Genomic DNA, 23528 nt, shown 5'->3' on the forward strand with positions numbered 1-23528 from the left:
TGTCAAGGTGATCTGCCCAGGACCCTGTAGAGTTGCAATGTCCAGTGTGGTGGCCTCTACTCATATGTAGCTATTAAGCATTTAAAATATGGGCCAGAGGACTCTGGACTAAATTTTTAATTGAATTGAAATGTCCTGTGAGTGTCAAACATTATTAAATCTTGAAAACCTAGTCTTTTTTAAAGATTTTTTATTGATTTTTAGAGAGGGGAAGGGAGAGGGAGATAGAAACATGGATGTGATAGAGAAACTTTGATCGGCTGCTGCCCGCAGGCCCCCTACTGGGGATCCAGCCCGCAACTCAGGAGTCCAGAGGCAACCCTTCCGCGTGTGGGACGACACCCAAACAAGTGAGCACACCAGCCAGGGCTAAAATGTAGTCTTAAAAGCAAATGCAAAATATATCATTAAACATTTAATATCATTAAACATATTAATTATATGTTGAAGGATATATTGCGTTAACTAAAATACGACATTAAAAAACTAGGAGAAAGGTCATTCCATGAAGTGAAAATTACAGGTGCACAGGAAAGGGAGCTGAGAGTGTGGCACATACAGATGTTATTTTAGTCCATGTGGGCTGCTGTGACAGGATACAATAGAACAGGTGGCTTAAATAGCAGAAATTTATTTCTCATAGTCCAGGAGCTTGTGAAGTCCAAGACCCGGGTGCTGACGCAGTTCCTGCTGAGAGTTCTTTTGGGTTTGCAGGTGGACACCTGGCTGCATCCTCACCTGGTGGAGAGCAGAGGCGAGGACGCGAGCTCTCTCAGGTATCTCCTTTGTAAGGTCATTAATCCCACAATGAGGGCTCACCTCTCATAATCTAATCACCTCCCAGAGTCCCTGTTTCCAAATACCATTACATTAGGAATTAGATTTCAACACATGAACTTGAGGAGTACACAGACATTCAGTCCATGGCAGGTAATTACATTTGTATAGTCTGACTAGCGAAGGATGAGTGTAGTGGAATATTACGAAATGATCAAAGATGGGGATGCAGGTGTAAAGAGGAGCCAGGCCAAAGAGGCTTGGTCGTGTCTCTTTAAGAAGACTTCTTTAGAAAGTAATAAAAGAGATCCAAATGGAATGAAGAAGTAAAAGGGTCACATTCTGCACATGACATGATTCTAAATAGAGAAAACCCTAAAGATTCCACACAAAAACTGTTGGAAACAATAAACAAATAGAGTATAGTTGTAGGATACAAAAATCAATGTATAAAAATCCACTGCATTCCTATATACTAACAATGAAACTTCAGAGAAAGAAATAAAAAACACACAATTCATTTCACATTTGCAGCAAAATGAATAAAATACCTACAAATAAACTTAACAAAGGATGTGAAGGACCTATATACTAAAATCTACAAAGCATTATTTTAAAAGATTTTAAAAGACATAACAAAATGAAAAAATATCCTGTGTTCTTGGATTGGAAGAATCAAAATAGTTAAAATGGCCATATTACCCAAAGCAACATACAGAATTAATGCATCCCCATCAAAATACTAATGACATTTTTTAAAGAAATAGTACAAAATTCATCAGATTTGTGTAGAACCACAAATGATCCCAGACAGCCAAAGCAATCCTGAGATAAGAGAATGAAGCTGGAGGTATCACACTACCTGACTTCAAATTACACTATGGAGCAACGACAATCAAAACAGCATGAGATTGGCAGAAAAACAGACACACAGATCAATGGAATAGAATTGAGAGCCCAGAATTAAACTGACATGTATACGGGCAAATAATTTTTTACAAAGGAGCCAAAAGCACAATGGAGAAAAGAAAGCCTCTTCAATAAATCGTTCTGGGAAAATTAGAAAGTCACATGCAAAAGAATAAAACTAGATTACAATTTGTCCCCGTGTATAAAAATTAATTTGGAATGGATCAAAGACCTAAATATAAGATTTGAAACAATAAATTACACAGAAGAAAATACAGGTACTAAACTCATGAACCTTGGTCTTAAAGAAGATTTTATAAATTCCACCCCAAAGGCAAGGGAGGCAAAGGCAAAAATAAATGAATGGGACTGTATCAAACTAATCACTTCTGCACAGGAAGGAAACTGACAAGAAAACAAAAAGGCAGCCAACCTAATGGAAGATGACATTTGCAACCAACAGATTCAACAAGGGATAATTTCCAAAATTATAAAGAACTCATACAACTCAACACCAAACAACCTAATTAAAAACTGGGCAGGGGACCTGAACAGACACTTCTCTCAAGAAGATATACAAACAGCCAACAGATATATGAAAAGATGCTCAGCTTCACTAGCTACTAGGGAAATGCAAATCAAAACTTCAAGGAGATGCCACCTCACACCTGTAAAAATGACTGTTATCAACAAAACAAGTAATAACAAGTGTTGAGAGGCTGTGGAGAGAAGGGAACGGTCACTCGCTGCTGGTGGAAATGTAGACCGGTTCAGCCGCTGTGGAAAGCAGTCCGGCAGCTCCTCAAAAAATTAAGAATAGAGCTGCCATATGACCCAGCCATCCCTCTCCTGGGTATCGACCCAAAAAACCTCAAAAACACGTATCACAAAGATAAATGCACCCGTGTTCACTGCAGCATTATTCACGTGGCTAAAACATGGAAACAGCCGAAGTGTCCTTCAGCAGAGAGCTGGACAGAGGATGTGGGGCATGTGCGCAGTGGACACCGCTCAGCCGTAAGGAAGATGCAGCGCTGCCATTTGTGACCACAGGGATGGACCTTGAGAAAATCACACTAAGTGAAATAAGCCAGACAGGGAAAGCTAAGAACCATTTGATCCCACTCCTACGTGGGATATGAAACCGAGACTCAGACACAGACAACAGTGTGGCGGTCACCAGAGGGAAGGCGGGGGGCAGCTGAAGGTAAAGGGGGCCAAATACACGGTGACAGGAGGAGACTCGACTCCGGGCGGTGGGCCAATACAGGTCATGTCTCCTAGAAATGTACGTTTGAAATCTATCTGATCCTATTCACCAGTGTCACCCTGATGAATTTAATTTAAACAGAAACAAGAAAATTGACATATATAGACCCTAAAGTTCACGGCAACACTGAAGGAGGATATGAAACAGTTTGCGAAGAAAGTAATCAATGTGCGTTTCCACTAAAGCCGTGAGAGCTGCAGGCCCCACTGGGGGTGCTTAAGGTCTCCCTGAGAACACCTAACACATGGTTAGTAACTGCTAGACAACTGATTGCTAAATAACACAGGTCGTTTTTCTTTCAGTCAGGCTAATAAGCGTCCTCCTGTCAGTGGGTCTACTCACTGCAGAAAACACAACCGAAGATGCTTTTAAACTAGATTTGCAAACACTTCCCTGTGAGTGAAAGTGCCCACCAGGTGGCGAGCAGCCGCGAGCCGTCCCCGCCCGGCTGCGCCCTGCTCCCGGCTGCTTCAGGGAGCAAGGGCCAGGGGGGCAGAGCCGGCCGGGGATCGGGGATCGCTGTGCTGTCCTTCCACCTCTGACTGCTTTTACTTCTGAGGAAGATGGCTGGAGGGGAGAAAACCGGAGGTCTTTATTTTTGCAAGGATAAAGGAGGCAGCTTTACTCGAAGCTGATTTTAACTGGAATTTGAAAAAGGCTCCTTTGAAAAGAATGCTTCATCACGTGATAAAGGAGATTGGAAAAGGGAAATGTGGCTTTTCACTGTGAGCCCAGAGCAGTAATTTCTACAAGGAGACATGCAGAACCCACAGTCTTCGCGTGTAAGCCTCTGCTTACTCCTCAAAGTTTCCTAGAGAAAAAGGAAAGTCAAGATACTCACAAACAGCAACTCCATGATGATCTTGCAGTTGCCTTAGAGCAGGAAGATGTGTGTTCAGTCCTGCGCATCCTCGGAATCGGCGATGTGACTCGGCCAAGCCTCCTGCCTTCTCTGTGCCTCAGTTTTCTCCTTTGTAGAGTGGGGATATTGGGTAAACACAGATCTCAATAATTCTCATTTGATGGCCACTACCAGAGTCATTTTCTGTGCTACATGATTTGTGACAATAGCTCACTTTTTACAGCAACCCTGCAGGCAGCAACCGTTGAGTCTCTGTATCCGTTATGGGGGAACAAGCACAAGAAGTCAGGGAACAGCATGTCCAGGTCGCAGGGCTGCTGAATGCTGGAGTCTGGGTTCCAGTCCAGCTGTGCCCAGCTTCTAGGTCTGAGTTCTATCCACTTTACAGAAACCACTCATGGGTGGTCTCTAAACACCCACTTTCTATAAGAAAAATAGTACAGAATTTGAAAAACGTTTCAAAAGTGGTAGAATAGCAGTTTTATAAATTGAATAAAACCAGAAAGAAATTATTTGCTTAAAATAATTGCAAGCTTTCTATTGATACTGCAACAAATTACCACTACAGTGGCCTAAAACACCACCAGCGTGTTATTTTACAGCTCAGACACTCAGGCTGCTGCAATGGGTCCCACCAGGCTGAGTTAAGGTTTCAGGAGAGTTGGCTCCTTCTGGGTTCCAGGGGAAATTCTATTCCCTTGCCTTTTCCAGCTTCCAGGACCAGCTGCAGTTCTTCGCTATGGCTTCTTCCGTCATCCTCAGCGCCAATGAAAGCATCTTCAGACAGGCTCTGACCGGCTCTCACCGCTCCCTCTCACTCCGATGGAGGGACCCTTGTCATTGCATTGGGCACGTCCAGATAATTCATGTCAACCTCAAGGTCCTTAACTTCATCACATCTGCGAAGCCCCTCCTGCTAACATATTCATAGGTGCTGGAGACTAGAGCGTGGACATGTTGAACGGACTCCCATAGCCGCTAACCTGTGCTGAGTTGTTACCGTGTCCCAGGCACTGTACAGACTCCTCCAGCCCAGTTGTTCCTATCAGACCCCTTTTAAAATAAAGAAGCAAAGGCTCAGCAGATTTTATGGGCAGGATCATAAGCTAGGAGCAGCACAGTCTGTCTTCTCTAGAACCTTCATTCTTATTATTTTACAAACTGAGAATGTCTGCAGTGAGAATTATGGAGCTTTCATGAGTGTATTCAATTTATGATTAGCTTTGCCATTTTCAATTTACATCAGGCCTCAGGCCCTCTTACTGCCACTGGCTAACACAGATCCCCGCACCAGAGGAGCCGCTCTCTTGGCAATGCCCACTGGCTTGACATCTTTATACTCTGCTCCAAAGAGACTCAGAACGCCACACAATATAATACGACTGTCAGCTGAAAATAAATTCATCAGTAAGGGGCATATTTATGCCTCTTTATATGCAACAACTTAGTGTTTTTAACCTTTTGTGTTCGTTAACCTTTTCATTACAAACTTTTAAATGTATGTACAAAAAAAAAATAAATCGATTCTCTTTCTATTTGCTGTGGAGTCCCACAGTTTTACCTACAGTTTTATCACTTCCAGTGGAATGTGCAAGCCTTCCCATCGCAGGCAGTTTGTACCATCCCTGTATGTTGTACTTGTCATTTATATGATGTCTACATATTAAATCTTCACCAGGCAACCTTAGAATTTTTGCTTTTACTGCCACACACATATTTTTTAAATATATTTTTATTGATCTCAGAGAGAGGGAGAGAGAGAAACATCAATGATGAGAGTCATTGATCGGCTGCCTCCTGCACGCCCCCTGCTGGGGATCGAGCCCACGAACCAGGCATGCACCCTGATCAGGAATCGAACCCTGAGCTCCTGGATCCTAGGTCGATGCTCAACAGCTGAGCCACGCCTGCTGGGCCACACGTATTTTTAAACACGTAAGAGGAGAGCTCTAGTTTGCCATAGTTTACTATACATAACCACTTGTTTAAATTTCTGTTGTTCTTCTTTCAGGCGGCAGGTTCAGAGTGCCACGTGGTGCAAGTGCCCTCCTCTCTGAATAGCTTCCTTGAGCAAGTTCTTAGAGCTGCTGGCAAATGTTATCAGTTTTTATCCTCTAAGAATTTCTTCATTATACTTTTATTCCTTAAGGATTTTTGATGGATGGAGATTCTGAGTTCACAATTCTTCCCTTTCATCACTTTCACAATCAATGGTGCTTCACTCTTTCCTGCCCTCCTTGGTTGTTTTGTGTTTTCTTAGAATTTCACCATTTGAATTACTGTTCCCCTATAAGTAATTACTTGTTTTTCTTTCATTCCTTTCAATATATTTCTAATCTTTTTTTCTTAAGTTTTCAGCTGTTTCATTATAATGCATTTGAGCATGGGCATCTTTGAACTTATCCTGCTTGGGTTCACTGAAATTTTGTATCTTTTAATTTATAAATGTTGCCAACTTTTTCAGCTATTGTTTCTTTATTTTATATATATATATGTAATTTTTCTGTGCCATGTTTTCTCCTCTCCCTCCTGGACTCTGATAACATAAATTTTAGATCTGTGGTTTGATCTCACAGGTCTTTGAGGCTCTGTTATGTTTTTACAAGTCCTTGTTTTTCTGTTGTTATTTTATTCCTTAATTTTTCAGATTATATCATTTTTATTGATGCAGCTTCAAATTTATTAATTATTTTCCCTATTATCTTCAATTTTTATTTAACCCATCCAGTAATTTTAAAAAAGTTATGTTTTGATTTGTAAATTTTCTGTTTTGTTCTTTTTTATATTTATATTTTATATTTTAAAAATATATTTAAAATATATTTTATATATTTTTATATCTTTTATCTTTTCTTATGTGCTTTTCTATCTTTTCATTTGTTTCAAAAGTCTTCAACCTTCTTGGATCATGAGCTACTTTAAAATGTTTATTTGATAATTTCAGCATCTCTGTCACCTCAGAGTTAACATCAGTCGGCGTTTTTTGCAAGATGCCACGATTCCCTGCTCCTTCACGTGTCAGAAGTTAAGGCCTATATTTATGCATTTGGATAGGACGTAATGAGTGTCAAAGTCCTATTAGAAACATTGCACTCTGCCTCCCAGCAGGCGTCGTGGTCAGGAGCCAGGGCCTGCAGCCTGCGGGCTCCCCGGTCAGGCCGGTTTCCACAGCCCCTGCAGCTCAGCTCAGCCCCTTTCCTCGGCAGCACTCAGCGGCCACCTGGGACCTGGTAGTGGTCATGGGCTCTGTTCCTAACGTATTCGGTCTGTAGGTTGAACATGCACAGATTCGGGGCGAGCTCAGAAGTTCACACACAACGTTATGGGATAATTTCTTGAGATCTTTCCCCTCTATGATCTCCCTGAAGCTTTCATTCTGAAAATCCTCAGACAACAAAACCAGGACTTCCTCTTCTTGTTTTGTAGGGAACTTTTTGTGACTATGTGTGTCGTCTGTCTCTGGGGACAAGAGATAAGAAATCAGGAGAAGAAAAAGAAAATCAGTGGGGATTGCTCAAGCTTTTGAGACCACAGATGACCCTCCCCTGGAATTTTAGGTGTTTTCTCACTTGGCATTGCATCTGTGCTACTTGAGATTGCGGGGTGGCAGGCTAGGGAGAACAGCAATGACAATTAAAAAACTAGTGGGCTTTATCTGATCACATCTGCCCCGTGAATGTTCCCTTTCCCACTACTTGTACCAGAAACAGAGATTCTTTTCAAGCGCTTTCTGTCCACATTTGCTGCATATTTTTAAGTAGTGTGCTATCACTGGATCTGGTCTAGGAAAAAAAAGAATTTTAAAAAAGAAAGGATGGGGAATCTCACTGTCAGTTTAGTTGTGGCACAAATATCATATTTTGTACCGCGCCCCTTCTACCAGTTCCTTCTCAGAGTCCTCAGCTTCTCGGTGCATCTGTTGGGTTTTTAGTTGCAGCTAATGGAAAACACAATAGCCTCTCACTTGAACCTTCTTATTTACTATTAATTATTTTAAAATTACAACAGAAATGAGCTTCAATAGAGCTTAAAAGTGCTGCAAAGAAATAACAGAAATAGTCATGCTATTTTATGGATTGCTTTGTTTTTGGTTTTTTCTCTACTTTACGGCCTTTCAAAATAATCAAAATGAGAAACCAAAATTTGGTCTGACAATGTAGGCAAGCTTGTCCTTCCTGCAGCCCAAAAATGGAGACTTACAACAGCAGTATCCAGTTAACACAGGTGTTAAAACTAGCTCTTTACAGTTAAACCCACTGAAGACTCAATTTTTCCATTAAGCCACAGGGGGCAGCAAGAAATAGCAAAAGACCACTGGGTGTGCAGAATACCAGATATCAATTTGGTTACTTAATAAACTGCAAAGCCTTGAGTAAGTTATTAACTTATATGGGTCTCCAAAACTAAATCTGTAAAATAGGCTATAAGAAAAGTCCACCTAGATTTGTCCTTGATTCATTGAAACAGTTAGAAAAAAAATTAATGATGTATCATAGAAAATACATTATTTTTAGAAAGAAACCATATTAAGCACATAAGACTAGAAAATTAAATATAAAAACATAAAAGGATACTTTATATATGTTTAGAAATAGTTATAGATATTTTGAGAGGTTATAAAAAACTAGAAATAATGTAGCTACATGCTAAAAAATGATTAAAATAGTAACTCAATATATGTGCAATGCTTACTGTATTTTAAACAGAGCTCCTGGTCCTTTACAAGTCACCTCATTAAATCAGCACCTTCTGAAGTCAGTAGTATTATTTTTCATATCCGACAGATGATAACTTTGAGGCAAACAAGTTTGTATAGCTGGAAAGTGGCAGACTGAGAGTCTAACCAAGCAGTTCAGGTCCAGATTCCATTCTATTTACTGCATTACTGTTCCACCTACCTTAATAATTTAGAACTTGTATTATTATTATTATTATTATATTATTATTATTATTATTCCTGGTATTTCTAACCAACGTCTTCGTTTGGATAGTAGCACTCACTCTCCCATGCCGTGTGTGGCCAGGCTTGGACGAATAATCACACCCTGTGGGACTCACCCCCTCCTTAATGCTCTCTTGCTTCAAGTATCCTTTTGCAAGAACAGCGTCCTGCCACCTCCTAGAGAATCTGTAGGAACAAGTGAGTTGACAGAAATCACATCTTTGAGAGGCATACAAATTTTTGTTTTTGTGAAGTGTAACTGATAACAAATTTTCTGGGGAATCACATTGGATGAAGCCAAATCATCCAATAATAGTATATTTGTGAAGCCACTGGGCTATCTGAAGAGAGGTGAAGCTTTAATTTATAATGTTGTATAACTTCAGGTAAGAAATAAACAGTTCACCAAACATATACTAAAATATTCATAGCAATACTGATCATAACAGGCAAGAGAGAAAAAAACAGCTCAAAAGTCTGAGGACAGCAAGCTGGGTCAGTTTACTTTATATTTACGAGCAGCTCATTACAATGAAAATAAATTACAATCACACTTTGCAGCACATGGACCTCATGAAAATAATGTTGAATAAAGAGGTGTGCCATATGATTATTTTTAAGTTCCAAAGCAGGCAAAACCTACGGTTTAAGACTCGAGGGAGTGGTTATCACTGTGGAGGACATACAGCCGCTGGGAGGCAGGAGAGGGGCCTCCTGAGGTGCTGGGATATTCTTGATCCGGGCGGTGACCTGAGCAGGAGCGCGGCTGACATCGCCGAGCTGGGGCATGATCCGTGGATGTTGCTGTGCCATGTTCTGCTTACTGCAGGTTTACTTTACACAAACGGAGGGAAAGGAGCATAAAGGACTCAGAGGAACTGTGTTCTCCTCTGTGGGCTTTACTTTTCACACCTGTAAAATAAAGGGGCACACACAATTTCTATGCTCCACTCTGTTTTTGATGTTCTGTGATGACTTGCTTTGTGTTAGATCTTAAACCTTGGCTCCTCAGTTAACAGAAGGTAAGGCTCCCACACGCACAAGGAGAGAGGAGCTGAGCTCAGGAGGCCCAGTCCGGGCCCGTCCACGCTGCCCAGTCCACATACCCTTTCCTTCATCTCCAAGGACAATCCATCAGATGCCCTGCTGACTCTCTCTTCAGAGGTCGTCCAGACTGCACCCCTTTGCACCGGCTGTTGCTACCCTCTTATTTGGGCTCTATCAGCTCTCCCCTGAACTGTTACGAAGCTTCTTGATTGAAACCAGCTTTTCCGTCCTCGCTGCTTTTTAACACAGAGGCAGAGCCTTTGAAAAGAGGAATTAGATAGTGTCTCTCTTCTGTCAAAATGCTGAAAGAGTCCCTCTGTCATGAAGAGCAGAACCAATTGCCTTACCCTGACCTCCAAGGTTCTGCAGTGTCCGGTGTCCCGAAATACCCTGAAGGCCTCTGCTGTTCCCTCCCGCTGGCTCGCGCCTCCTGAGCCACACTCAGCTCCCTGCAGGCTCCAGGGAGGGCGGGCCAAGCTTGCTAATGCACCAAGGTCTTTCCACATGTTTTCTTCTACCTAGAATATTCTTCCCCAGTATTCACAAAACTGGCTTTCTCAATATTCAAGTCTCTGCTCAAACATTACTTTCTCAAAATCACTTTCTCTGACCACTCTTTATGTTTGCAAACTACCTCTCTGCTGGAAGACTAATCTGTATTCTCCTGATAGTTTTGTTACCTCTCTCCTTAGCACTTTTATCTCCTAATGTGCTATATAATGTACTGATTTATTTTGTGTATTATCTCTCTTTTCAGTTAGACACTGCTCCCTTCACCTCAGAAAGATTGATCTTTGGGGAAAAGCTTGCTAAAGTGAAAATAAACCATCCTAAAAATTATGAGAATTTGACTGCATGATTTGTTTTTCCACAGCTAGGAAAAGGTGTAGAAGAATCCAATGCATTTTCCAAAGACTGAATTTGAGGCAGATATAACCCAACTGAAACAGCCTGGGGTTCTTAAACAACTTTTCACTTGAACATTTATAAGTTTTAAGTGCTTTCAAAGTTCCTTAAAAGAACAAATTTTTAAATCAAATTAACACAACAATCCACAAAAAAAAAAAAAAAAAAAAGACTTTAGTGAGTGAACTATTTGAAATTTAAATGTAAAAAGGAGAGAAAAATAGAGAGAGAGAGGCGGGAGAGGAGAGAGATCACGTGTGAAAAGATTATAAAAGCATTGTAATCGGGGGAAAGAGGGTCGCAATCCACTCACCAAGGCCTGCACGTGGCTTCCCCAGCTCAGCCTGCACACTGTCCCGCGTGGACCCCGGAGGCCCGGCAAGGCGCCCGCACAGGGTCAGCAGCATGCCCTGCAGTAGGGCCTCGGAGGCGAAAGGATCTTTCCAAAGGGTTTGAAAACAGTGCATGCGATCCAGCTTTGTCAAACAAACATAACCATGTAGAGAGAGAACACAAGAGCTATACCCCGAAACATCAATACATCCTTTCTTTATTAATGAAATACTTTTTTCATTGTTTCTTATCAACATGTTCAAATCCTTCTTTAAGAAGCATGTCTTATTTATACATTCAGGCAACAAAGGACTTTGCAATAAGACAGAGTGTAGATGATGAGTTGAGCTAAATTACAGGTTGGGACTGTGTTGTTAACTGGCTACAAGGAAAACCTGGAGATTTTCCTCGTTTCCCTCACCCTTGGTCTCCATTTCAGACTCAGGCTCTTCCTTTGGTGTCTCTCATCTCAGGGACTTAAAAATAATTTTATAGTAACTGAGATTCTGATCCATGTAGAATATTGAAAATGTTTAAGGTTCCTACTGAGACAAGGGAGAAGAAACAGAGATGCTGTTACTTTAAACCAAAGAAGAAAATGCACAAGGAACCTTATTTAAAAAAAAAAAAAAAAAGACAGACTGACAGACTTCCTTTGTTTCTCTGGGGCCAAAATCCGGGGGTGAAATTTTAGGAAGAACCTCAGGGAAGCACTTCTTGCCCTGAGGCTCTTCAGGCTGAGGAAGGCGGCCGCCGGACGCCACAGCAGTCCTGCTGCCCGCAGGGGGGCCGCAGCCGTCCTCCTGGCACCGCCAGTTCTGGAAGGTAAGGATGTGAGCGTGAACGCTAAACCTGTGGGTCGGAAAGATCTATTGCTGTTCTTTGTGAGAGCTTCAGAATAGCTGTGCTAACCATACAATTCTATAAAGAAGTATTTTAGAACATCGTGATGGTGTCACATACTGTTAGTTTAACCCATATGCATGCATTGCATGTGCATATGAACACGTGTGCAAGCAGATGTGCTCAGCATTTACACTGGTAAAGTAAATGAAAGGTTTCAGACATTGATGTTCTGATTACATTTTCAGGGATCTGTACATTTTATAGGTAGAAGGTAGCAGCATAACACATTCTCTGCTAATTCCTCTAAAATCAGAAGAACTTGTTGCCTGTGATATTACTTTTCTACCCCTTGCATTCTCCTTTCTTCCCTCCTCCCTCCTTCCCTCCCTCCCTCCCTCTCTCCTCCCTCCCTCCCTCCCTCCTCCCTCCCTCCTTCCCTCCCTCCCTCCTTCCCTCCCTCCCTCCCTCCCTCCCTCCCTCCCTCCCTCCCTCCCTCCTTCCTCCCTCCTTCCCTCCCTCCCTCCTCCTTCCCTCCCTCCCTCCCTCCCTCCCTCCCTCCCTCCCTCCCTCCCTCCCTCCCTCCTTCCTCCCTCCTTCCTCCCTCCCTCCCTCGTCCCTCCCTCCCTCCTCCCTCTCTCCCTCTCTCCCTCCTCCCTCTCTCCCTCCCTCTCTCCCTCCCTCCTTCCCTCCCTCCTTCCCTCCCTCCCTCCTCCCTCCTCCCTCCGATCACTACTGAAATATGCTGTCTCAAGCCCATGCTACTACAAAGCAACATACTACTTTCAAGGATGCAAACAGCCAAATACAAACTTTTGTCAAGTTGGCCAAGAGGATGGAAGGTAGAGATGAGTAAAAATAAGTTAAAATGGGTATATTTCCTAACTTCCCTACTGCTAAAAAGAAATGATTTCCAGGTTGCTCTCCTTTCTCACTGTTTAGCTTTGAATTATGTTGCTGAGCAAGCCCAGCCCCTTGGGCATCTGGAGAAGCCACCCGGCCCGGCCCGATCCGCCTCGCTGGTGAAGGTCAGTGGGCTCCTTTCTCTCCAAGGTGAGTGATTCAAGTTGTGCTTTTAAGTTTTCATTATTTTTCAAATTCACTTTTACATTTTCTTGAGACGTAGTTAGTAAATACTAAATAGAGTTTGGACAGACACGCTTGAGTGTGAGATTTGTCTGCCCTCTGGCTGTGCCGCCCTGAGCCGGGCACTCAGCGCCCGAGAAGCAGCTCTGCCCTGAGACTTCGATCCTGTGGGTGGGAAGGGACCAGCCCAGCGCCGGGGAGCAGGAAGTGCACCGTAAATACCAGCTGGCGGTTCTTAAGAAGTAACATAATTTGGGTCTCATTTATACAAAGACACTCTATTTTAAGGCTTACTTTAGCTAATAAATTATGAGCAGAGAAGACAGAGATAAAAATGCCATGTGTATGTCCAAAATAGTCACCAATAATCAGCATGGCAACAGAGGATGCTGAACTGGGCGCTTTTATTTTCAACAGGGTTTTGCTGCCATCAGCATTTCACGTGTGCGTCAAAGTGCATAGTCTCCAGGCCACGAGAACCCCGCGTGGAGGGTCCCAGGTTGCTGCCCAGTCGGGCAAGCAGGACAGGTAAACGCAAACATGCACAACTCGGTCATCACCTCCTCCATTTCGGGCAGAGGTCCTTTGGGGCGACCCAGTGCTTTGGGATCTAAATAAAATCAGGTGGACTGGTTCTGAGCCTGAGGAAGTCCAAATTCTCCTCCAGACTGTTTGGAATTCTAGTTGATATCATATTATGGCCTCATGAGCCTCCGGTTTCCTGCTTTCTGCTAATTAAATATCTTCAGAGCTTGTTTGCCCCTAAGTTCGGTTTCTGCCCTGCGCCCCCTCACACCAGGCAGGCCACCGCCGCTTTCCATACTTCAGGAAAGATAAAACAAAATCACAAAGCGTCTGTGAGTTAGAGCTGAGGTTGTCTGGAGTGGAGGAGGGAGCCGAGGGCACCTCACAGCTGCACAGCACCCTGCAATTGAAGGGGAAACATCCCCTGGTTCAGATGTCCCCGGGCCAGCCTCCACCGGCTGTCCCCGCTGGCCTCTCCCGGCCGACTGCCCAGCTTCCAGTCCCTGTTGTTCTCACCACCACGCAGGGCCTTCTCGCTCAGCCTCCCGCTCTCTGGCTTCTCCCTAGAGGGGCCCAAACCAAGGCTGCTGGCTTTGGGAGCAGGGCTCTCAGCATGTGCTGTCTGCTTCCTGCCTCATCCACACTCCAGCCTTCTCCCCTCCTCCACAAACAGTGCATCGGGGTGTCTCCCCAAACATAGCCGTCTGCTTTTCTCAGGAAAATTAGATTTCCTGCAGGTAAGAGAACGTTTCAAAATTGTACCTCCACATATTTACACTCAGCTGTGTTTGGCAGAACCAAGGGTCACTCTCTTCCATGATAATTGATTAAAAATTAAAAAGAGTAAAACAGATTAAGCAAATCTGGCCTAGCGTCTGCTCTGTGGAGTTAGGCAGATTTGCAGCTGTTTTACCTAATATTAATAGAAGCTGAAGGCTTCATGTGCTCATTTGCAAATATTTATTAAATGCCTAATATGTGAATTGCTTTACTAAGCCTAGAGAGACTAAACAGACAAGTTCCCTATCCTCATAGAGCTTTCATTCTAGTGGGGAAGTCAGACATCACGACTCCTGTAGAATCACAGTTTTCCTCTGTGCCTTAGGAAGGAGGGAGGCAAAAAGAGCTCTGTGTTCAGTGTGCTTGAAGGACAGCCTGCACTGAAGAGGGAGGCCTCCCCCTAACTCAGACACTGGATCTGAGACCTCGACGGCAGGTGGGTGATCAGAGGCGGACTAGGCAGGTGGTGGGGCAAGGAATGCTCTCAGCAGAGAAAAACACAGCAATGACCCAGGGTGCTAGGGGTTTTCCTTAGACACCCGGTGGGAGAGGGAGTTAGCTTGGTGGGAATACCCTGAGCGGAGGGGCAGAGGAGCCTCTGGATGTGGGGGCAGAGGCTGGTTATGTGGGGTCTTTTGGGTCACATTAAAGCTTTTTAAATTTGTTTCTAAGAGCCACTGGCAAGTCACTGAAAAGTTTTCATATCTCATTTTTCAAATGGGATATTTTGGTATATTTCTGTTCCTAAATATGAAGACCAATATATTGAGTGAACCAGAAATGTGGGGCACATTGAAAGAAAGTGGCTTGTTTAACTTTAAGGAGCACTCAGAGACTGCACCCGATGTTTCCAGCCCTGCTGTGTAAGAGGAATGGAGCAAGCTGTGCTGCCAGCCAGGACCTCTTTGGCCCTGACCTTTCTCCTCCATGTGCATTCTCCTTCTTTCCAGAGTGTTTCCTAATCTTTGTTCAGAGAATTCACTCTTTCCTAATCATCAGTCATGTAATTTTAGGTGGAGAAACAGCAAACAGCTCTAGGAGTAGAATGTGAGAGGCTCTGACAATGTGCATATTCCACAGCACTCTGGCATCAGGACAGGATTAGGGGAAGGTGCCAAGGAAACCAATGAGAAATGGGCTGGAGATTCTGGGAACAGAAAATGGGGCCTTTTCTGTGAGATTTGAAATAATTCTCTTTACTTTTTTTTAGAGCTAATTTAATTTGAGATCCCTTCCTCCTTCCCTCCTTCCCCTCCCCTCCCTTCCCCCTCCCTCCCCTCCCTCCCTCCCTCCCTCCCTCCCTCCCTCCCTCCCTCCCTCCCTCCCTTCCTTCCTTCCTTCCTTCCTTCCTTCCTTCCTTCCTTCCTTCCTTCCTTCCTTCCTTCCTTCCTTCCTTCCTTCTTTTCTTTTTCCCCCTCTCACCTTACTCTCTCTCTCTCGCTCTCATTAGTGATGATAAAGTCCCTAATAGATATTGAGCCTCACAGGTATAACCAGAACCAATGAGAAGAAATTAAGGAGAAACTAGCATGGCCTTTCATCAGATGGAAAGACCAGCTCATGAGGGTGGGAGGGAGAGAGCTCTAAGTTCCCGTACACCACACTGCTTATAGTTTTCCGAGTACTCATTCACATTCTCTGGACACTCCCTTCTGGAAATTGTCATCAAACCTTCATGTTTCTGGCTGGACTGAGAGTCCCTTCACACATGGGGTTGGATCATCTTTGTTTTTCCATCCCCCAGCTCTGTTTCCACTCTCTCTGAGTGCAGAAAATGCAGTAACAGTGATATACAATTGAATGATCAGCATAGTTATGCTGGAGGTACTAAAACAGGATAGAACATTGCTAACAGTTTTTATTGCCAGTCCAAAATGGGATAAGTAGACAAAGTAAATAAAAGGTTTGGAAATTTTGTAGAAGTTGAAATTAATACATCATGCAGGTTGTTTTATATTTTACATATGCACCATTACACAATAATTGAAAAAATTTAGCAGTGGGGGGTCCTTCACCACATATAGTTTGATTGTTGGTTTGGGATGATGTAGAATAAGTTTAAACCCCATTTTAGGACTTATATGAGATGACCCCTTGAATCTCTCTTGTTTGATCATGAAGACAGTAAAAAAATAGAAGAACCTATTCTTAATGTTTGAAAAATTATGAAATATGTATGTATTTTTTAATTTCCTCCTACTATGCCTTCTGTTACCTCATTCTTGCCAAGTGATGCTCAGGCTGCCTTGAGTACACTGTTCAAGGGGGACCACCCAGTGGGACTTGAGCACCATCTCATTTCCAGGTCAGACAATGTCTCACCCAAGTGAGGAAGTCACTCTAGGCGGCCCCTCATACTCCAGTGATGGGGCAGTGGGAGACATATGAGCAAAGCTGGAGTCCTCTCTTTGTTCACCTCCACAGGTGAGTGCTTCCTGCCAGTGTGGGAGCAGGCCTGGCTGCAGCTCTCTGCTTAGGAGAATGGACAAAGCACAAGAGTTATTTCTATTTCCTATTTTCCTCCAATCCATTTTGTCCCTAATCTACTATGCCTTGTTCCTTCCTACTATTGTTGAATTTTTGTTACATTTCCCACTTGGCTTTGGACATTTGGGATAAAATATGTTTATATTTCAGTGACTGTGAGGTAGTTTCTTGTGTGTGTGTGTGTGTGTGTGTGTGTGTGTATGAATGTGTGTGTACTTGATCCAAGATTGATACAGTTCTAATAGAGAAAAAGAAAAAAAAAATCTATGCTATGTACTTATTATAGCATTAAACTTGCTGCATTAAGTATATCATGTAACTTTTCTCCTTTTTATTAAAATTCGCACAGACCTAATGAGCTACAATATCACCACTGTGCAGAGTTCACAGCTCTAATGACAGTGTTGAGTTTTATAAAAACACTTAAAACAGCAGTTGTGCAAAACATCTTCAAAGTTAACTGCCTAATGGATCTGCATTCCCCATTCAAGGACAATCTAGCTGTAACAAAAAACACAGGCTCTGCTGCCTGCTGCGATTAAAGCCAAACTCCTGAGACAGGTGCTGGTGCAAAAAGAAAGAGGTTTTATTCAGGTGCCTGACCTGGGAGAAGGGTGGTCTCCCATCTCAAAGGCCACCCCCAGGCCCTACTCAAGCCTTCAGTTCTTATAGGGATAGTGTCCGGAGGGCATTTTTTCCAATCCAATTATGTTGCTAGCTTTCAGTACACTTGGGCCTTGTTCATTCCTCTTTCTAGCTTTGGGTGTGCTAGGCCCTATCCATTCAGTTTTTGGTGCTGGGTGTAAGAACCTCACCGTGTGACATCTTGGCCAATGTGGGAGACTCCCTGGGCCTCCCTGACTGGGTACTGTATGAGGATCGTTGTGCTGTGTGTGGGGGGTACAAGACCCACCATCAGAAAGCCTAGAGATGCTGGAGCCATCAGCTTGCCTCCCCACACTGTACATGGTGCCCACACATCTGGTGGAACTAGTTGGAGTCCACTGGGTACTCCTGGACCCCAGTGACCCATGTCCTCTGCACAGCCCCCACCTCGCCTGGCCTTCCAAAGTAACCATTCAGGAGCACGCTTTGACTGAGGGCTACCTAAGGTAACAGGCAACCTTCACAAGCACACATGAGCAGTTCTGGGTGAAAGGTGGAAGCTCCTTCTGTGTTTCTCTGTGAGCTGTTTCCAATGAAAACTCCTGCAAATTCATAAATATGTTGTTCATCCCCTGGAGAAACAAAATTTCATGTCTATAGCAGCACTTTGTCTAAGCTTTCAATTGGGAAATCTGGGACTGGAATTCTGTCTCTAACACTGAGTAGCTCTTTTTTTTTTTTTTTTTTTTTTAAATATATCTTTATTGATTTCAGAGAGAGGAAAGGAGAGGGAGAGAGAGATAGAAACATCAATGATGAGTCATTGATAGGCTGCCTCCTGCACGCCCCCAACTGGGGATGGAGCCTGCAGTCCGGGCATGTGCCCTGACCGGGAATCGAAACCTGATCGCCTGGATCCTAGGTCGATGCTCAACGGCTAAACCACGCCCGGCCAGGCAAACACTGAGTAGCTCTTATATTTTGGTTAATTAATTTAACCTCTTTAATCCAGTGTTTCCCAAACTTTAGGTCACAACCTGTTAATGATTGTAAAATCAACTTAATATTTACAACAAGTTATGCAATTGAATAAAAAAATAACAGAACTCAACATATGTTTTAAGAATTAAACTATGTTTTTAAACCAACACACATTTATTATTTTACAGTTCTGGAGGTCAGAAGGACAAAATGGGTCTCCCTAGGTTAAAAATGATGGTGTTGGGAGGTCAGCTTTCTTCTGGTGGTTCTAAGTGAGAATCCACTTATTTGCCTTTGCCAGAGTCTAGAGTAACCCACATGCCCACATGCCTTGTCTTATGGCCTTCTCTCACCTTCAAAGCCAGCAGTCAGTAGAGCCATTTTTTAATGCTACATGAATGGAGAATCACCCTTTTACCAGTGTTTCCTAAATTTAAGGACTCTGAGGATTGCTTAGGGCACACCCACATAATCCGGACAATCTCCCTATTTTTAGGTCAGCTGATTAGCAACCTTAATTCCCCCAGGCCATGGAAAATAACATATTTACAGGTGCCAGGGGTTAGAATGTGGACATATTTGGGGGACCATTAATCTGCCTACTACAGTATGTATTACTATTACTACCCATTTTACAGGTGGTAAAGCAGAGGTGTTAAGTAATTTGCACAAAGTCACATAGCTGGGAAGGGTCAGGGGTAGGATTTAAACCTGACACTAAAGTACATTATTTTTTATTGATTGATTGATTTTATTGAATTTAGAGAAAGGAGGGGAGAGAGAGAAAAAGAAAACAAACAAGAAAACCACACTGATGTGAGAGAGAAACACTGACAGCTGCCTCCTGCACATGCACTGACTTGGGATCAAACCTGCCAGCTTTTGGTGCATCACACAATGCTACAATCAACCGAGCCACACTAGCCAGGACTCAAGTACACTCTTTTAATCGCTACACTATACTAGCTCTCCTGCTATTTTAGCAGCAATGGATTGGATTATCTAAGCTCCACAGAAGCAACATAGCCTTTAGTTAGAATCTACACATGCTCCACACAGTGGTCCTGGTCCCATACTTAGTCTTGCTCTAGAGGATTTATTGGGGTGGTGTTATCTTTTTCAGCATAGTACTTTCTGGCTTTTAGCCTTACTAGGTAAGACAACACAGAACAGGTAGCTTATCCACCCAGAGATAGCTGCATCTTTACTACCTAATTAACAGATAGTTATCAAATACGTATTGAGAATTTATCAGATATGATGGTTGGCTCCAAGGAATCACAGATTAGTGAAATATTATTCCTGCATACAAAGAAGTCAGAGTCTTTGGCAGAGAGAGACAGAGAATGTGGTTAAGTGTTGTTGTTGAATTACACAGAAGGCTGAGTTCTTCTCATTTTTCCTCTAAAGTAGTTGTGCACCACAATTTAATGTTTCAGTCAATGCCAAACAATACATATGACCCCATATATGACAGCAGTCTCATAGATTATAATGGGGCTGAACAATTCCTATCACCTAGTGATGCTATCGCCATAATGATGTCATAGCGCAACACATTCATTACTCGAGTTTGTTGTGATGCTGGTGTAAACAAACCTGTGTTGCCAGGTGTATAAAAGTATAACACATACAGTTACGTACAGTGCATAATACTTGATTTCTATAATAAATGACTATGTTACAGATTTTTGTATTTACTATACTATGCTGAACTTTTCATCCTTATTTTAGAGTGGACTCTTTCTACTTATAAAAAATGTTTGCTGTGAAACAGTATGCTGTGTAACACAGGCAGTGGCCTCATACAATTGTGTTTACAGTGCCTCTTGCTGGCATGACTTCTCTTGTCCTTGATTTAATCTTGTGTTCTTCTGTGTAGTAACATGCTGTACATGTGATAGCCTAGGAGCGATGGGCTTTACCACGTAGCCTAGTTGTGGAGCCGCCTGTACCACCTAGGTTTGTGTAAGTGCATTCTATAATGTTTTCACAAGGACAAAATTGCCAATGACCCATTTCTCAGAATATATCCCCATCTTACAGGGGCTCATGACTGTATGTCTTGACTCTCTTTCTTCCCCATGGCCATCCAGTAGCTTAAGCTGCCACTGTCTCTGTTACCCAGACTAAAGTGCTATTGTATTTCTAAGCAATATGATATATTCCTTTTTGTTTCTGAGTTTCTCAATTTTGTTTTTGAAACAGTGCCCTAAACTTCATTTGTTTTATCTCCAATCACCATTTAACTATTTAAAATCTATGTGACCGATAGGTTGCTCCCACATATCAGCTACTGTAAATAATGCTGCAATAAACACAGGACTGCAAGTATCTTTCTGAATTGGTGTTCAATATTTCTTCAGAAAAACATCCACAACTGGATTTACTGGGTCATATGGTAGATCTACTTTTATTTTTCTGAGAAACCTCCAAACTTTTTTCCAAAGTGGCTCTACCAATTTGCAAATCCCACCAACAGTGCATGAGGGATCCCTTTGCTCCAGATTCTCACCAACACTTGTTTGTTGATTTATTGATAATAACCATTCTGTCAGGTGTGAGGTGGTATCTCTCATTGTGGTTGTAATTTCATTCCCCTGATTATTTCTCACGATGAACATCTTTCCATGTGTCTCTTTACCATCTGTATCTCCTCTTTGTAGAAACGTCTATTCCAGTCATATGACAATTTTTAATAAAATATTTGGTCTTTGTTTTTGGTGTTAAGTTTTATGAGTTTCTATATATTTTGGATATTAACCTCTTATCAGATGTATCACAGGTAAATATCTTCTCCCATTTAGTACATTGTCTTTTTATTTTGTTCATGGATTCTTTCACTGTGTGAAAACTCTTTAGATTGATGTAGCCCATTTTTTTTATTGTCGACATTATTACATATGCCCCTAACCCCTGGCCTTCACGACATTGTTTTCTCTGTCCATGGTCTATGTATATATGCATACAATCTCTTCCAATCTCCCCAACATCTGTCCCCTCTGATATCTGTGACTCTGTCCCATGTATTTATCTATACCTCTGGTCTTATTTTATCATCACTTTATTCTGTTTATTAGATTCCACATACAAGTGAGATCATGTGGTATTTGTCTTTCCCTGACTGGCTTATTTTTATTAGCATAATAATCTCCAGGCCCATTCATGTTGTCACAAAGGGTAAGAGTTCCTTCTTTTTTAAAGTCGGGTAGTATTCCATTGTGTAATTCTACCATTCTTTTTATCCACTCATTTACTGATGGGCACTTGAGCTGTTTCCAAATATTGGCTATTTTAAGTAACTCTGCCATGAACATGGGGGTGCACGTATTCTTTCTGATTGTTGTTTAGGGATTTTAAGATATATTTCCAGAAGTGGGATCCCTGGGTCAAACAGCAGTTCCATTTTTAATATTTCAGGAAACTCCATAGTGTTTTCCAAAGTGCTGCACCAGTCTGCATTCCCACCAGCAGTGTACTAGGGCTCCCCTTTTCTCCACATTCTCGCCAACATTTGTTTGTTGATTTATTGATGGAGCCATTCTGACAGGTGTGAGGTGATACCTCATTGTGGTTTTAATTTGCATCTCTGATGATTAGTGACATTGAGCATTCTTTCATGTGTCTATTGGGCATTGGTATGTCCTCTTTGGAGAAGTGTCTATTCAGGTCCTTTGCCCAGTTTTAATTGGATTTTTTGTCTTTCTGGTGTTAAGTTGTATGAGTTCTTTAAATTTTTTGGAAGTTAACTCTTTATCAGCTGTGTCATTGTCAAATATGTTCTCCCATACAGCGGGCCCCCTCTTCATTTTGTTGATGGTTTCTTTTGCTATGCAGAAGCTTTATTTTGATGTAGTCCCATTTGTTTATTTTCTTTGTTTTCCTTGCCCTAGAAGATGTGTCAGCAAACATATTGCTATGAGAGATGCCTGGGATTTTACTGCCTATGTTTTCTTCTAGGATTTTGATGGTTTCATGTGTTACATTTAAGTATTTTATCCATTTTGAGTTTATTCTTGTTGTATAAAAGTGCGACCAATTTCTGGATATTAATTTTGTATCCTGCAACTTTGACAAATTCATTTATTAAATCTAGTAGTTTTTTGGTGGAGTCTTTAGTGTCTCCTATGTTCAGTATCATGTCATCTATGAATAATGACAGTTTTACTTATTTCTTTCCAATTATGATGCCTTCTTTTTTCTTCTTGTCTGATCGCTACTGCTAGGACTTCCAGTACCATGTTGAATAAAAGTGATGAGAGTTGAAATTCCTGTCTTGTTCATGATCTTAATGGAAATGCTTTTAGATTTTGCCCATTAGGTATAATATTGTCTGTAGGTTTTTCTTACATGGCCTTTGTTATATTGAGTTATGATTCTTCTATTACCACTTTGCTGAGAGATTTATCATAGATGGTTGCTGTATATTATCGAATGATGTCCCTGCATCTATTGATATGATCATGGGATTTTTGTCCTTCATTTTGTTAATGTGATATATCACATTTATTGATTTGTGAATATTGTGCCAGCCTTGCATCCTCAGAATAAATTCCACTTGGTTGTGGTGTATAATCCTTTCAATGTATTGCTGGATTCAATTTTCTAGTATTTTGTTGAGGATTTTAGCATCTATATTCATCAGTATATTGACCTATAATTTTATTTCTTTGTAGTGATTTTATCTGATTTTGGAATTAGGACAATGCTGACCGTTTAAAAAGAGCTTGAAGGTCTTCCCCACTCTTGATTTTTTTGAAGTTTTGAATAGTTTTTTGAATAGATGTTAGTTCTTCTAATGTTTAGTAAAATTTGCCTGTGAAGCCATCCAATCTAGGACTTTTGTTTGTTAGAAGTTTTGTGTTTTTGTTTTGGTTTGTTTGTTTATTTATTTATTATTTATTTATTTCACCTCAATTTCATTAGTTGTTATTGATCTTTTCATGTTTTCTGATTCTTCCTGATTCAGTTTTGGAAGATTGTATATTTCTAAGAATTTGTCCATTTTTCCCAGATTGTCCAATTTTTTGGCATATAGTTGTTGATATTTTTTTCTTAAAATTCTTTATATTTCTGTAGAGTTAGTTGTTAGTACTCTTCTTTCATTTCTGATTTTATTTGTTTGTGTGCTGTCTCTCTGTTCCTTGATGAGTCTGGCTAAAGTTTAATTAATA

The sequence above is a fragment of the Miniopterus natalensis genome, chromosome 8, assembly GCF_054644295.1.
Source record: "Miniopterus natalensis isolate mMinNat1 chromosome 8, mMinNat1.hap1, whole genome shotgun sequence".
Lineage (NCBI taxonomy): Eukaryota > Metazoa > Chordata > Mammalia > Chiroptera > Miniopteridae > Miniopterus > Miniopterus natalensis.